This window comes from Amblyraja radiata, chromosome 5 (genome assembly GCF_010909765.2).
Source record: "Amblyraja radiata isolate CabotCenter1 chromosome 5, sAmbRad1.1.pri, whole genome shotgun sequence".
NCBI classification, from domain to species: domain Eukaryota; kingdom Metazoa; phylum Chordata; class Chondrichthyes; order Rajiformes; family Rajidae; genus Amblyraja; species Amblyraja radiata.
The window spans coordinates 31011368-31025009 of record NC_045960.1 but is presented as its reverse complement, the minus strand read 5'-3'; the positions used below and the strand labels follow the sequence as shown (position 1 = coordinate 31025009).

The 13642-nt window shown below is 44.0% G+C and overlaps 1 protein-coding gene across 1 annotated transcript in view; it reads left to right on the top strand.

Annotated features, from left to right (window-relative positions):
- sgk1 (serum/glucocorticoid regulated kinase 1) overlaps positions 1-13642 on the top strand; it is a 94119-nt gene that overhangs the window by 49446 nt on the left and 31031 nt on the right. The gene's annotated exons all lie outside the window — the stretch shown is intronic.

Below are 13642 nucleotides of genomic sequence, written 5' to 3'. Positions count from 1 at the left end.
TCGCCTCTAGCTCTTCCCTCCCCCCCCCCCCCCCCCCCCCCCCCCTCTGCCCCCCCATACTGAGGAAAGGTCCCGGCCCGAAACGTGGCCCATTCTTTTTCTCCAGAGATGCTGCCCGACCTACCTCATTAGCCAACTCAGAACCGAGAAAGCTGGAGTGAAAGCAAATCTTGCGTCCCCATTGACTTCCAAGGAAAAAGACCAGTGAATAGTAGAAACCAGGAACTACTGATGCTGGTTTACAAAAAAGGGCATAAAGTGTCCATTATGACCTTAAGCGCTGGAGTAACTCAGCAGGTCAGACAGCATCTCTGGTTTCAGGTCGAGATCCTTCTTCAGACTGATTGTGTGGGGGGTGTGGGAAAGAAAGCTGGGAGATTCAGGGCACGGTGTGACAGGAAAGGTGAACGTAGGCGAAGGGTTAGATAGGCAGGTAGATAATTGGAGCAAAGGCCAGACATTAAAACAGAAGGGTTAATGAGTTGTGAATTGTGAAGCCAGAGGAAGGAATGTGGTGGAGGGGGAGAGTAGTCATAGGTGGTAATCCAGTCATGGCACAGGGAAGGGGGGAGGGAAGGGGAAGAAAGGGTGGGGGCAAGTGTGGGGGAGAAAGAGGAGTGGAAGGGAGGATTGGTATGCCCCTGTCCCACTTAGGAAACCTGAACGGAAACCTCTGGATACTTTGCGCCCCACCCAAGGTTTTCGTGCAGTTCCCGGAGGTTGCAGGTGGTTGCCGGAGGTTGCAGGTAGTGGAAGCAGGTAGAGAGACTGACAAAAACCTCCGGGAACTACACGGAAACCTTGCAAAGTCTCCAGAGGTTTCCGTTCAGGTTTCCTAAGTGGGACAGGGGCATTAGAGATTATCTAAAATTGGAGAGTGGTAGTGGGCAGGGAACATCAAGTCAAGGAGGAAGCTGAAAAGGATGAAATATTAGCAACCATCTTCACCCGTGCTAATGAAATGATCCATCCCCAAAATGAATTAAAAAAACAAATACTGCATATTTCATCTTTACATTGTCCTTACCAGTAGAGGAGCAAGCAATAACATCACGGGATCCAATTAAAAGCAAACCACATCTATGGTTTCATTCTGGACACAGACTTTTATTCTGAAGAAAATATGCTTGTGAGGTACTGTTGACAAACCTCCCAAATAAATTTTTGAACAGTGAAGTCCTTTGTTCAGCTTGCAACTAACTCGGTACAATATAAATGATTGCAGATTAACAAACTCCTTATCCAAGCATATTTTGGATTTTGGCTATACAGAGGATTTCAGTTCAACAATTTGCTGCCTATTTCATCTTTACTATTCTGCAATGATTGTTTTTGTTGTTACTCTGCATGTTGCTGATTGTAAATCTTTGCCAAAAAATATATTTTATTATATCAAAGCTTGGTTTTCAAATTCCCCTCTTTCAAGAAAAATATTATTTTTACAAGAATCTTCCAAACATAGTTTATGTTGTAAAATGTCTGCCTCCAGTATTGTGGTTTTGTTCACATTACAAAAGCTGAGTTCAAAAAGTCATTTCATGATTTCTCATGCAGGCCAATACTTGACTGCTAGACCAGATGGTCTTCCCTTCCCTTTTTCAGAGCAATATTCCTTAGTTCCAGTTTAAAGCTTCACTTTACCGATACAGGACCTGAATTCCAGCACATACTCTTGAGCTTGAAGATAGACATAAAATGCTGGAGTAACTCAGCGAGTCAGGCAGCATTTTTGGAGAAAAGCACTAGGTGACATTTCGGGTAGAGACACCTTCTTCAGACGTTCCCCAGAGATGCTGTCCTATGCCCCTGTCCCACTTAGGGAAACCTGAACGGAAACCTCTGGAGACTTTGCGGCCCACCCAAGGTTTCCGTGCGGTTCCCGGAGGTTGCAGGAGGTTGCAGGTAGTGGAAGCAGGTAGGGAGACTGACAAAAACCTCCGGGAACCGCACGGAAACCTTGGGTGGGGCGCAAAGTCTCCAGAGGTTTCCGTTCAGGTTTTATAAGTGGGACAGGGGCATTACTGAGTTTTGTGTCTACCTTCGGTGTAAACTAGCAATTGGAGTTCCTTCATACACACTACTTTTAGTTTAGTTTTAGTTTAGAGATACAGTGTGGAAATAGGCCCTTCGGCCCACTGAGTCCACACTGACCGGTGATCCCATATTAGCACTCTCCTAGGCACACAAGGGACAATATTTACATTTATACCAATTAACCTACAAATCTCTATGTCTTTGGAGTGTAGGAGGAAACCAAAGTTCTCGGATAAATCCCATGCAATCACCGGGAGAACGTACAAACTCCATACAGACAGCACCCGTAGCCAGGATCGAACCCAGATCGCTGGTGCTGTAAGCACTATAAGGCAGCAACTCTACCGCTGCACTGCCCTTGAGTTTATTATCTTGAGAGGTGAAATTTGTCTTTGTAGTGTGCTGGTTCTGCTAACGTTAGAGGTTGGAATATGTTCACCTCTAAGTGTTGTGTAACTGAGATTAGTGACAACTTGAGTGTTAACGCATTACTGACCTTTGCCTCTGACCTTTCATGTCTGCCAGGGGTTCTTGAAAAGCCTGTGTAGTTTAGTTTGTAACTTGAGCAGATCAAGAATTTGTTGGTTAACATCTTGCTGCGATACAATTTCTAAACTATGTGTTATATGACACAGCAATAGAATCGGTGTGAGCTGTTCTTACAGACCCCAGCCTTCAGTGGATTACTGGAATCAAGTGTGACACTGTGCAGTCAGGCTGGTTTGACACTCCACCGTAACCTGCCTTCCAACTGATAAGGTGGGCTTCACTAAAATTAGTTCCTCGCTATGGCTGCCCAGTGTGATGGCAGAAACCTTGAATGCTGTTAATGGCACATGAAAGTTAATGGCACTCTCATCACATGAAGCGTTTAAGGACTTTGTAAACCACTTCACAATTCTTGGTAACAAAGTCACAAAGTGCTGGAGTAACCCAGCAGGTCAGGAGAATATGAATGGGTGATGCTTCGGGTCGGGACCCTTCTGCAGCCGAACACTTGTGTTTCGACCTGAAACATCGCTTATGCATGCCATCCAATCAAATCAGATTATACTATACATAAATACAACCAATTCAAACTCAAGTACAATCGGTTGAGCAAAGGGGAAGATACAGAGTGCAGAATATAGTTCTCAACATTGTAGCACACCAGTTCCATAGACTTGATGCATAACCATTAATGCTAATGATCCAGCCTGCCTGTGTTTTTCCCCCCACATAATTGAGAAAGGTACTGTTTTTGGCATCCGTGCTTGTGCTCGATATGTTCCTAAAGTGAGGGATGTGGTGTGAATCTCTGCTGGGCTGTACTAATAGTGTAATGCAGTGCAAAGTGGTGATCAAGTACGCAACACATCATATAGTCATTCTGCATGGAAACAGGCCCTTCAGGCCAACTCTTGCATGCTGACTAGTCTAAGCGAGTCTCATTTACCTGCGTTTGGTCCATATCCCTCTAAATCTTTCTTATCCATGTACCTGTCCGTATCTTTGAAATGCTGTTATAGTACCTGCCTCAACTACCTCCTCTGACAGCTCATTTCATATACCCACCCGTCTGTGTGGAAAACATTGCCCCTCATGTTCATATTGAAACTTGTCCCTCTCACCTTAAACTTATTTCCTCAGGTTTTTGATTCCCCTACCCTGAGTGTAACCTCCATCATCTGACTGGATGCTCATCTCTCTCCTTTCCTCATGATGCTCTGTATTGTTACCAATATAAAATCACAATGAATAGCAAAACAAAATGTTTCCTTTGGTTTGACACTAAATGCAAGTTCAGGCTCCCACAGATAAAGAGTTTCTTCGTGTAGGAAGGAACTGCAGTTGCTGGTTTAAACCGAAGATAGACACAAAATGCTGGAGTAACTCAGCGGGCACGTAGCATCACTAGAGAGAAGGAATGGGTGACGTTTTTGGTCGACAGCATTTTGTGTCTAAAGAGTTTCTTTCATCGTTTCAGCTTTAAGCAGAGATTACACTGGAGCAGGATTTTCATATGATTTTCTGTACAATAAAGGCAGATTATTTTGTTAAAGCGATAAAGACACAACAATGAAGCAATGTGGACATTTTATGGACTGCAGAAGGAGTGTTCTGGCAGCAGGTTGTGTCTGGACAGTTATAATGCCTAGTTGTAATTAAAACCAAAGATTATTTTATCTTTCCAGTGGACCTTGAAACCAGCGCTAGTTTTGATAAAGACATCAAGTAAAAGCTGCTAATGCAATTTTGCTGATCTGTAAAGAAATCAGCTCAGCCCAGCAAATATTCCCCATTTCTGAATTTTTTAAGTTATATCATAAGTCAGGAGGGTTTAAAATGAGGAAAATTGCTTCCCTTTTACATTCTGAGGGAGGTCAGAGAACTATAATTCTGGAGTACTTCCAGAAGGCACGTACAAAATAGAATGCACTTTGCCTCAATTTAAATATCCTATAACAGGAGCTTCTGACAGAGGCTATTCTGAACTTGAAAAGAGTAGTAGAAATAACAGTGAGACTGGGGACTGCAGATAAAGAAATGAGAGAGGTTGAATGTGGCCAAGGCATTAGTGAGAAAGCAGAGGGTGAAACATGTTGGCAGTGTGCGTCATTGGGCATCAGGTGAGGACGTGTTAAATTTAAATCTTTGTGGTATATAAAAGCTGGAATATTCCTGCCTCAAATACCATGCATTGGCCTTCTCCTGTTGGTGAGCTATTAAAGGAAAGGGAACAACATCACAATTTCAATGTCAAGTAGATTGGGAGTGACATGTGGCCACATAACACAGCAAGATCCATTGGTAAAATGGAGGCAGACATCGGCCACACACCTGGGCTGCTTTACAAACTTTAATGATCCATAGAGACATGGGAAGCTTATTACACTGTGGATGCTCCTGGTTTCTGTTTGTGCGCCAGATGTCGACAATAGACAGCGTAACAACAGAAGACCGGGTTGCCACATGGCCAATTTTGTGTGCTCCCTTACTTCTGGACAAAAAGGATAATGTTTCACCTCCGATTCTTCATTTCTCTATTGTGCTGGGAGGTCCACTGTCACAACGAAGAGTTTGTCATTCTAAACGTTTGGAAGTCAAAGCAAGCAAGAGCAGCTGTTGCAAGGGGCAGGAATTATATTGTAATTCCTTTTATTCTAACAAGCAGAATAAGCATAGTGAGATAATGTTTAATTACTGTGTTTGTTTCATGTTGCGTCAAGAACAGACTGGTTTATCAGGTTTATCAGGTTTGATAAATATATTAGTACATGCTGTAGAGGGGCTGCTGCTCACCTGGCTTTAGTGCTTTAGTGCTGAAGAAACGAAATGGTGCCTCAGAGACAGAGTAAGAAGCACACTAAATAACCAGTGGAGTCAAACGGTTTTCTTACCGTGTCGTACCCTGTCGTGTCGTACAGTGTCGGACGGTGTCGGACTGTGTCGGATTGTGTTTTACTGTGATTAAACATTCCTGGCCGTGCATGTAAGTTTTGGACATCTTACAAAATAAATCAGCGTTTGTTTAACTTAAACACAGAGTCTAGTGGATAACTGGAATTTATGGGGCATTGGTACGACTCGCGTAGGCCGTGACTATCAACTGGCACATTCTGCCGTAACAGCTGTTGTCAGTTTTCCATTCCATCCCAGTTTCCATGACACAACACATGCACCACCGTAGTGATGTGTAGATCCCACCACCCGCAACAGCTAAGCAACTCAGCAGGATGACATGCTTGCAGAGGTTTGAAACCAGTGGCATTCCACGCATGATTTTCCTGTATGTCAAAGTTCTATCTTAAAACATTGCATTTAAATTTCTGGAGTTCAGCATAGATTTAAAATGTCATAAGGTCATAGGGAAAAGGAATAGAATTAGGCCATTCGGCCCATGGAGTCTACTCCGTCATTCAGTCATGGCTGATCTATCTCTCCCTCCTAACCCATTCTCCCGTCTTCTCCCCATAACCTCTGATAACTGTACTAATCAAGAATCTATCTATCTCTGCCTTAAAAATATCCACTGACTTGGCCTCCACAGCCTTCTGTAGCAAAGAATTCCACAGATTCATCACCCGCTGACTAAAGAAATTCCTCCTCTCCTTCCTAAAAGAATGTCCTTTAATTCTGAGGCTATGACCTCTAGTTCTAGACTCTCCCACATAATAGGGAATACAGAATACATAATCTGTATTCATTGCATTAAATGGTGTAAATGGTGGGTCCATATGACTGATTCCATTCAGACTTGGCCTTCATTCCCTCAAACTAAACTTAATTATACAGAAGTGGAAGGACTTTGCAATTCCTAACATATTGGTAAGAGGTCATTGCATGAATTCTCATGGTTCATCCATGATTTACAGGTTTTACATAACTAGAGAAAACAGAACGTAACCAATGTAAATAAAAGTGGAAAATGAAAGAGAGCTGCAACAGGGGGGCATGGTGGCGCAGCAGTAGAGCCTCTGCCCTACAGCGCTAGAGACCCGGGTTCAATCCTGACTACGGGTGCTTGACTGTGCGGAGTTTTGGTTTCTTTGGTTTCCTCCCACGCTCCAAAGACATAACAGGTTTGTAGGTTGATTGGCTTGGTGTAAATGTAAAATTGTCCATGGTGTGTGTAGGTAGGATATTGTTAATGTGCGGGATCGCTGGTCGGTGCGGACTCGGTGGGCCGAATGGCCTGTTTCCACGCTGCATCTCTACACTAAACTAAACTAAAGGTAACTGATTTTAGTGTTCCAACATTTTCCTGCCTTGATTATGGAAAAGAAGTACCATAGAACAAAGAAAGCAGGGCAGGAGAGAGTAAATTGCAGCTATTCAATCATTGAATATCCCTTGATAAAAATCTATATTCATGCACATAGATATTGGCCAGGTCCATAGTATTGCTTGGCCCCATAAACAGACTAAGGCATAAAATCTTGTTCTCCCATACTGACGAGTGGCATGTCCTGTACCAATCCTACCCTGCCAAGTGACAGGTAGAGGTAGTTATGTCTCAATGTACCTTGTGGGGAAACAGTCTGTACATTTAAGCATTGTCTCGGCTTTAGTGGCGAACATTCAGTCAATTTGTTATTAATTAGAAATGTTTTATTTTGAACAGGGTCTAAAGTTTCCTATGGTATTGTGCATGAATGAAATGTCAGCTTACTGAAACCATGGCACCACCTTAAAACAATCTTGTTTTCTGTTTTATTTAGAAGTCGCTTAAAAGAAGAATCTCTTTAAATAGACTGCTTTAATTGGTGAAATAGAACCTATAAATGTTCTCACTTATAATGACACCTTCCAGGTTTTAGCCCATAATTGATAAATTCTCCAACAAATCCTCCAATCACCAAAGTATCACTTTCTGTTATCAATGTATTTCTTTTTTTTCACCTAAATGCTTGTAGTGGAAATGCAAGATAGCTTGATACATTTGAGACAGGCACAGAATGTTGGAGTAACTCAGTGGGACAGGCTGCATCTCTGGAGAAAAGGAATAGGTGACGTTTCAGCTTGACCCAAAACATGAGTCTGAAGAAGGGTCTCGACCCAAAACGTCACCTCCAGAGATGCTGCCTGACCAACTGAGTTACTCCAGCAGTTTGTGTGCCTTTGGCTTAAACCAGCATCTGCACTCCCCCCATCCCCCCCCCCCCCCCCCCCCCCCCTAGACATTTTGATATACTTGAGTATTTAATTCCTAATTCCATCCCTCCAACTAAGTTATATCATAAAGGTGGGGGGGGGGGGGGGGGGAGAGAGAGAGAGAGAGAGAGAGAGAGAGAGAGAGAGAGAGAGAGAGAGAGAGGAGAGAGAGAGAGAGCGATCGATAGAAGAGCTAGCTCGAGAGAGCTCTGGCTCTCTCTCTCTCTCTAGGAGCTCTGCGCTCTCCTCTCTCTCGAGCTCTCTCGATCTCCTCTCTCTATCGCTCGCTCTCTCTCTCCCTCTCTCTCGCTCTCTCTCGCTCTCGCCTCTGCCTCTCTCTCTCTCTCGCTCCTCTCTCTCCTCTCTCTCTCTCTCTCTCTCTCTCTTCTATCTAATCTCTCTCTACCTTCTCTCTCTCTCTCTCTCTCTCTCTCTCTCTCCTCTCTCTCGTCTCTCTCTCTCTCTCTCTCTCTCTCCTCTCCTCTCTCTCTCTCTTCTCTCTCTCTCTCTCTCTCTCTCTCTCTCTCTCTCCTCTCTCTCTCGTCCTCTCTCTCTCTCCCTCTCTCTCTCTCTCTCTCTCTCTTCTCTCGCTCTCTCTCTCTCTCCTCTCTCTCTGCTCGCTCTCTCTCTCTCTCTCGTCTCGCTCTCCCGCTCTCTCCCGATAGACACAGACAGAAACATATGGGTAGATGACATGACCTTAATGTTGAAACATTTAGCATCAGTGCAGTGGCGGACTGGCCAGGGTGTCAGCTTGCCCGATGGCAAGTGGGCCCCTGATGAATTGGGCCCCCTTTGTCTCCTGGCAACCAATATTTTTAGACCCAGTCCGCCACTGCATTTGTGTACAGCACAGGTAGGGAGTTGGCTCTTTATCATAAGGTCATACAGAACAGGAATAGAATTAGGCCATTTGGCCCATCAAGTCTACACTGCCATTCAATCGTGGCCTATCTTTCTCTCCCTCCTAACCCCATTCTCTTGCCTTCTCCCCATAATCTGACACCCGTACTAATCACGACATTCGTCAAGACATTATGTGGTATTTTTAATGCAAAAACATGCATTTGTTACACAAGTTACAAGGAGTGACCTGTTGGCAGGTTATTGGTGCATATCCACACTGGCAACAAGGGTGCTGTGTAAACTGCTTGTAGCGTCAGTCAATGCTCACTGACAATTTGACAAATGTTGCTATTTTAGGACACAACATTCTCTAATCTTACACTGCTAAATATTCTTCAGTAACTCATCCCTCTAGGCTGACCACCTACCCTTATATGGTCAAGAGAGTCCTGAACTAGGTCCTTCCCAATCCTGCCCTGAATTTCATCTTTTGCCCTGAAGACACTTTAGGGCCATAATAGGTGGTTGGTGTGAGCTTCTCACATTCATTGCTGATCCATGATGTGTGTTCATCCTTATCTCAGGAGGCACTTCCATCCAGCACTTATGGTCTGGAGCCGGCTCCATTAGACCAGACAAGGCACTCTGTGAAGAACCTCCATTGTGTAGATGGGGCTGGAACAAGTCTTGGGGAAACGGGCACAGTCTACCAAGTTATGCTGCTGTCTTAGCCAGCTAGGTCAATACTGTCAAAATATTGAAAAACTATCTTAGTCCTTTACTAATGTCCAATAAAGTCAGTGGAAACAATGTTTCTGAGCTGGGTTTAACCTGATGTTTATGTGTAGTAGAATCAGACCAGCAACCAGCAACCGGCTGCAGTTTTAGCATTTGTACATGTACACATACATACACAGATATTAGAGATTTCTCCACTAAATCACGCCCATGAGGCAGGTACTATCACAATGGGACTAATCTACAGGCCCCCAAACAGTAGCCTGGACATAGGTAATAACTCCTGAATCAGGAGTTAAAATTGGCATATAGCATGTAATGCTGTGGTTGTTATGAGAGATTTCAACATGCAGGTAGACTGGGAATCAGGTTGGTACTGGACCCCAAGAAAGGGACTTTGTAGAGTGCCTTTGTGATGGATTCTTAGAACAGCTTGTATTGGAGCCTACCAGGGAGAAGGCAATTCTGGATTTAGTGTTATATAATGAACCAGATTTGATAAATGATCTTCAGGTTCATGAGCCATTAGGAGGCAGTGACCATAACATGGTCAGTTTTAATCTACAATTGGAGAGGGAGAAGAGTAGATCGGAGGTGTCAGTGTTGCAGTTGAATAAAGGGGACTATGGGGCCATGAGGGAGGAGATGGCCAAAGTTGACAGGAATAATACATTAGCAGGGATGACAGTGGAACAAAAATGGCAGGTGTTTCTAAAAATAATACAGAAGGTGCAGGATAAGTTTATTCCTAGGAGGAAGAAAGATTCCAAGGGGAGAAAGGGACGACCATGGCTGACAAGGGACATCAGGGACAGTATAAAAATTAAAGCGAAGAAGTACAACATAGCAAAGATGAGCGGGAAGCAAGAGGATTGGGTAATGTTTAAAGAACAACAGAAGATAACCAAAAAGACAATACGGGGAGAAAAGATGTGGTTCGAAGGTAAGCTAGCCAAGAATATAAAGCAGGATAGTAAAAGCTTCTTTAGGTATGTGAAGAGGAAACAATTAGTTAAGACCAAAGTTGGACCCTTCAAGACCGAAAAAGGTGAATTTATTATGGGGAACAAGGAAATGGCAGATGAGTTGAACAGGTACTTTGGATCTGTCTTCACTAAGGAGGACACAAACAATCTTCCTGATATAGAAGTGGCCAGAGGATCTGGTGTGACAGAGGAACTGAAGGAAATCCACATTAGGCAGGGAATATTGTTGGGTAGACTGATGGGACTGAAGGCTGATAAATCCCCAGGGCCTGATGGTCTGCATCCCAGGGTACTTACGGAAGTGGCTCTAGAAATCGTGGATGCATTGGTGATAATTTTCCGATGTTCTATATATTCAGGATCAGTTCCTGTGGATTGGAGGGTAGCTAATGTTATCCCACTTTTTAAGAAAGGCGGGAGAGAGAAAACAGAGAATTATAGACCAGTTAGCCTGACATCGGTGGTGGGGAAGATGCTGGAGTCAATTATAAAAGATGAGATAGCCGAACATTTGGATAGCAGTAACGGTCCGAGTCAGCATGGATTTACGAAGGGGAAATCATGCTTGACTAATCTTCTGGAATTTTTTGAAGATGTAACTGGGAAAATGGACAAGGGAGAGCCAGTGGATGTAGTGTACCTGGACTTTCAGAAAGCATTTGATAAGGTCCCACATAGGAGATTAGTGGGCAAAATTAGGGTACATGGTATTGGGGGTAGAGTGCTGACATCGATAGAGAAGTGGTTGGCAGACAGGAAACAAAGAGTAGGGATTAACGGGTCCCTTTCAGCATGGCAGGCAGTGACTAGTGGGGTACCGCAAGGCTCGGTGCTGGGACCGCAGCTATTTACAATATACATCAATGATTAGTATGAAGGAATTGAAGATGACAGGTTGGGGCAGTGGGCAGATGCATGGCAGATGAAGTTTAATGTGGATAAATGTGAGGTTATCCACTTTGGTAGCAAAAGCAGGAAGGCAGATTACTATCTAAATGGCGTCAAGTTGGGAAAAGGGGAAGTACAATGGGATCTGGGGTCCTTGTACATCAGTCTATGAAAGTAAGCATGCAGGTACAGCAGGCAGTTAAGAAAGTGAATGGCATGTTGGCCTTTATAACAAGAGGAATCAAATATAGGAGCAAAGAGGTTCTTCTGCAGTTGTACAGAGCCCTAGTGAGACCACACCTGGAATATTGTGAGCAGTTTTGGTCCCCTAATTTGAGGAAGGACATTCTTGCTATTGAGGGAGTGCAGTGTAGGTTTACAAGGTTAATTCCCGGGATGGCGGGACTGTCGTATGCTGAGAGAATGGAGCAGCTGGGCTTGTACACTCTGGAGTTTAGAAGGATGAGAGGTAATCTAATTGAAACATATAAGATTGTTAATGGTTTGGACACGCTTGAGGCAGGAAACATGTTCCCAATGTTGGGAGAGTCCAGAACCAGGGGCCACAGTTTAAGAATAAGGAGTAAGCCATTTAGAACGAAGATAAGGAAACTTTTTCTCACAGAGAGTGGTGAGTCTGTGGAATTCTCTGCCTCAAAGGGCGGTGGAGGTGGGTTCTCTGGATGCTTTCAAGAGAGAGCTAGATAGGGCTCTTAAAAATAGCGGAGTCGGGGCATATGGGGAGAAGGCAGGAACGGGGCACTGATTGGGGATGATCAGCCATGATCACATTGAATGGCAGTGCTGGTTCGAAGGGCCGAATGGCCTACTCCTGCATCTATTGGCTATTGTCTATTGTCATTCACACCAGCTGCACAAACTGAAAAACTATCCCCACGCTTATAGCTTTAAATAACTTTGACAGCAGAGGCTATAAAAAACATTTATTTGCTAAGATAACCTATGACTAGACTTCACTCTTGGTGCCCGGAGCTGCTTTAATTCCTCACAGCGTGTCTCTCCTGTGCTATAAAATCATTACGTGGGTTAGCACAAGCTAAGCAAACTAATTGTTAGCTCGGCTGTTGTCTCTGTTTTATTTAAACGACATGCAATGCATCTTATTTATAAAGAATGCCACCACACCATCAACACTATCTAAAAGGATCACCAACTACTTGCAGCTGGATTGCCAAATGATAGTATTGGTTGTTGCTAAGTTATCTAAACTGTTTGCTTCTTTAAAAGAAAAAAATTCATTCCCGCCGGAAGGTTGTAGCCATTGAGTGGCTCTGGGCTTCCACGTGACTGATGGCATCACATGGGAGGGCTGGTCCCCCAATGCAATATTCAACTCCACCAATTCCAATATTGGTGGCCAGTGGGGGGGGGGGGGAGTTACGGAGGGAGCGGTCTTTGCGGAAAGCAGACAGGGAGGGAGATGGGAAGATGTGGCGAGTGGTGGGATCACGTTGGAGGTGGTGAAAATGACGGAGGACTATTTGTTGTATGTGACGGCTAGTGGGACCTCAGAGAAGAACAGCTGACCAATGTTGCCCAGGATCCAAGAGTCATAGAGAGCATAGGCATAGGCATAGGGAAACAAGCCCTTTGGTCCAACTTGCCCAAGCTGACCAAGATGTCCCATCTCCACTAGTCCCACCTACCTGCCTGTGTTTGGCCCACATTCCTCTGAACCTTTCCTACCCATGTACTGGTCAAAATGTGTTTTAAATGTTGTTAAAGTACCTGCCTTAACTACCTCCTCTGGCAGCTCATTCCATACACCCACCACCTTCTCTGTGTAAATCTTATCCTTTGGGTTCCTATTAAATGTTGCTCCTCTCACCTTATATCCATCCCCTACTCTGGCTAAAAGACTTTGTGCATTCACCTTATCTATTCCCCTTGTGATATTATCCCCCTATGCTCCAAGGAATGAACTCCTAGCCTGCCCAACCTCTTCCTCCAGGGGGAAGAATGAAGGGTGGTGCGGGCAGAGACTGAGGTGTTTTCACCAGAGTAAAGAGAGCTTTGTTAAACCGAGAAAATCTACCCAAAAGATTCAATGACAGAAGAGTGATAAATGATAAATTGTTCAGAGGCTGCATGTTAATGGTTTGATAACAAGCAGCTTTGTTTCCTTCTTTCCACACTGGCTAAAAGGAACATTTACACAACCAGAGAAAGCTTGTATTTATATTAGCCACTTTCAGCACCAAAATATGTTTTAATTGAGGCATAAAGGCAGATGTTAAAAAGGGAGGGCTTAACTTGTGTAACATATAATTAATGGCCATTTCCACCTCTCCTCCTGAGTTTTGACCATATTATATATTTTCTTTAGGTTACATAATCTTCCACATCCTGTTTAACATTTAACTCGGGGTCACATTATTGGAATGAAAACGCATTCACCCCATTCTCAGAAACCTTGGGCAATTAGAAGCAACCCACCCACACAGAATCCTGACCAGACCTGGCGGGCTCAATTTAATAGCTGCGCGAAACTGGGA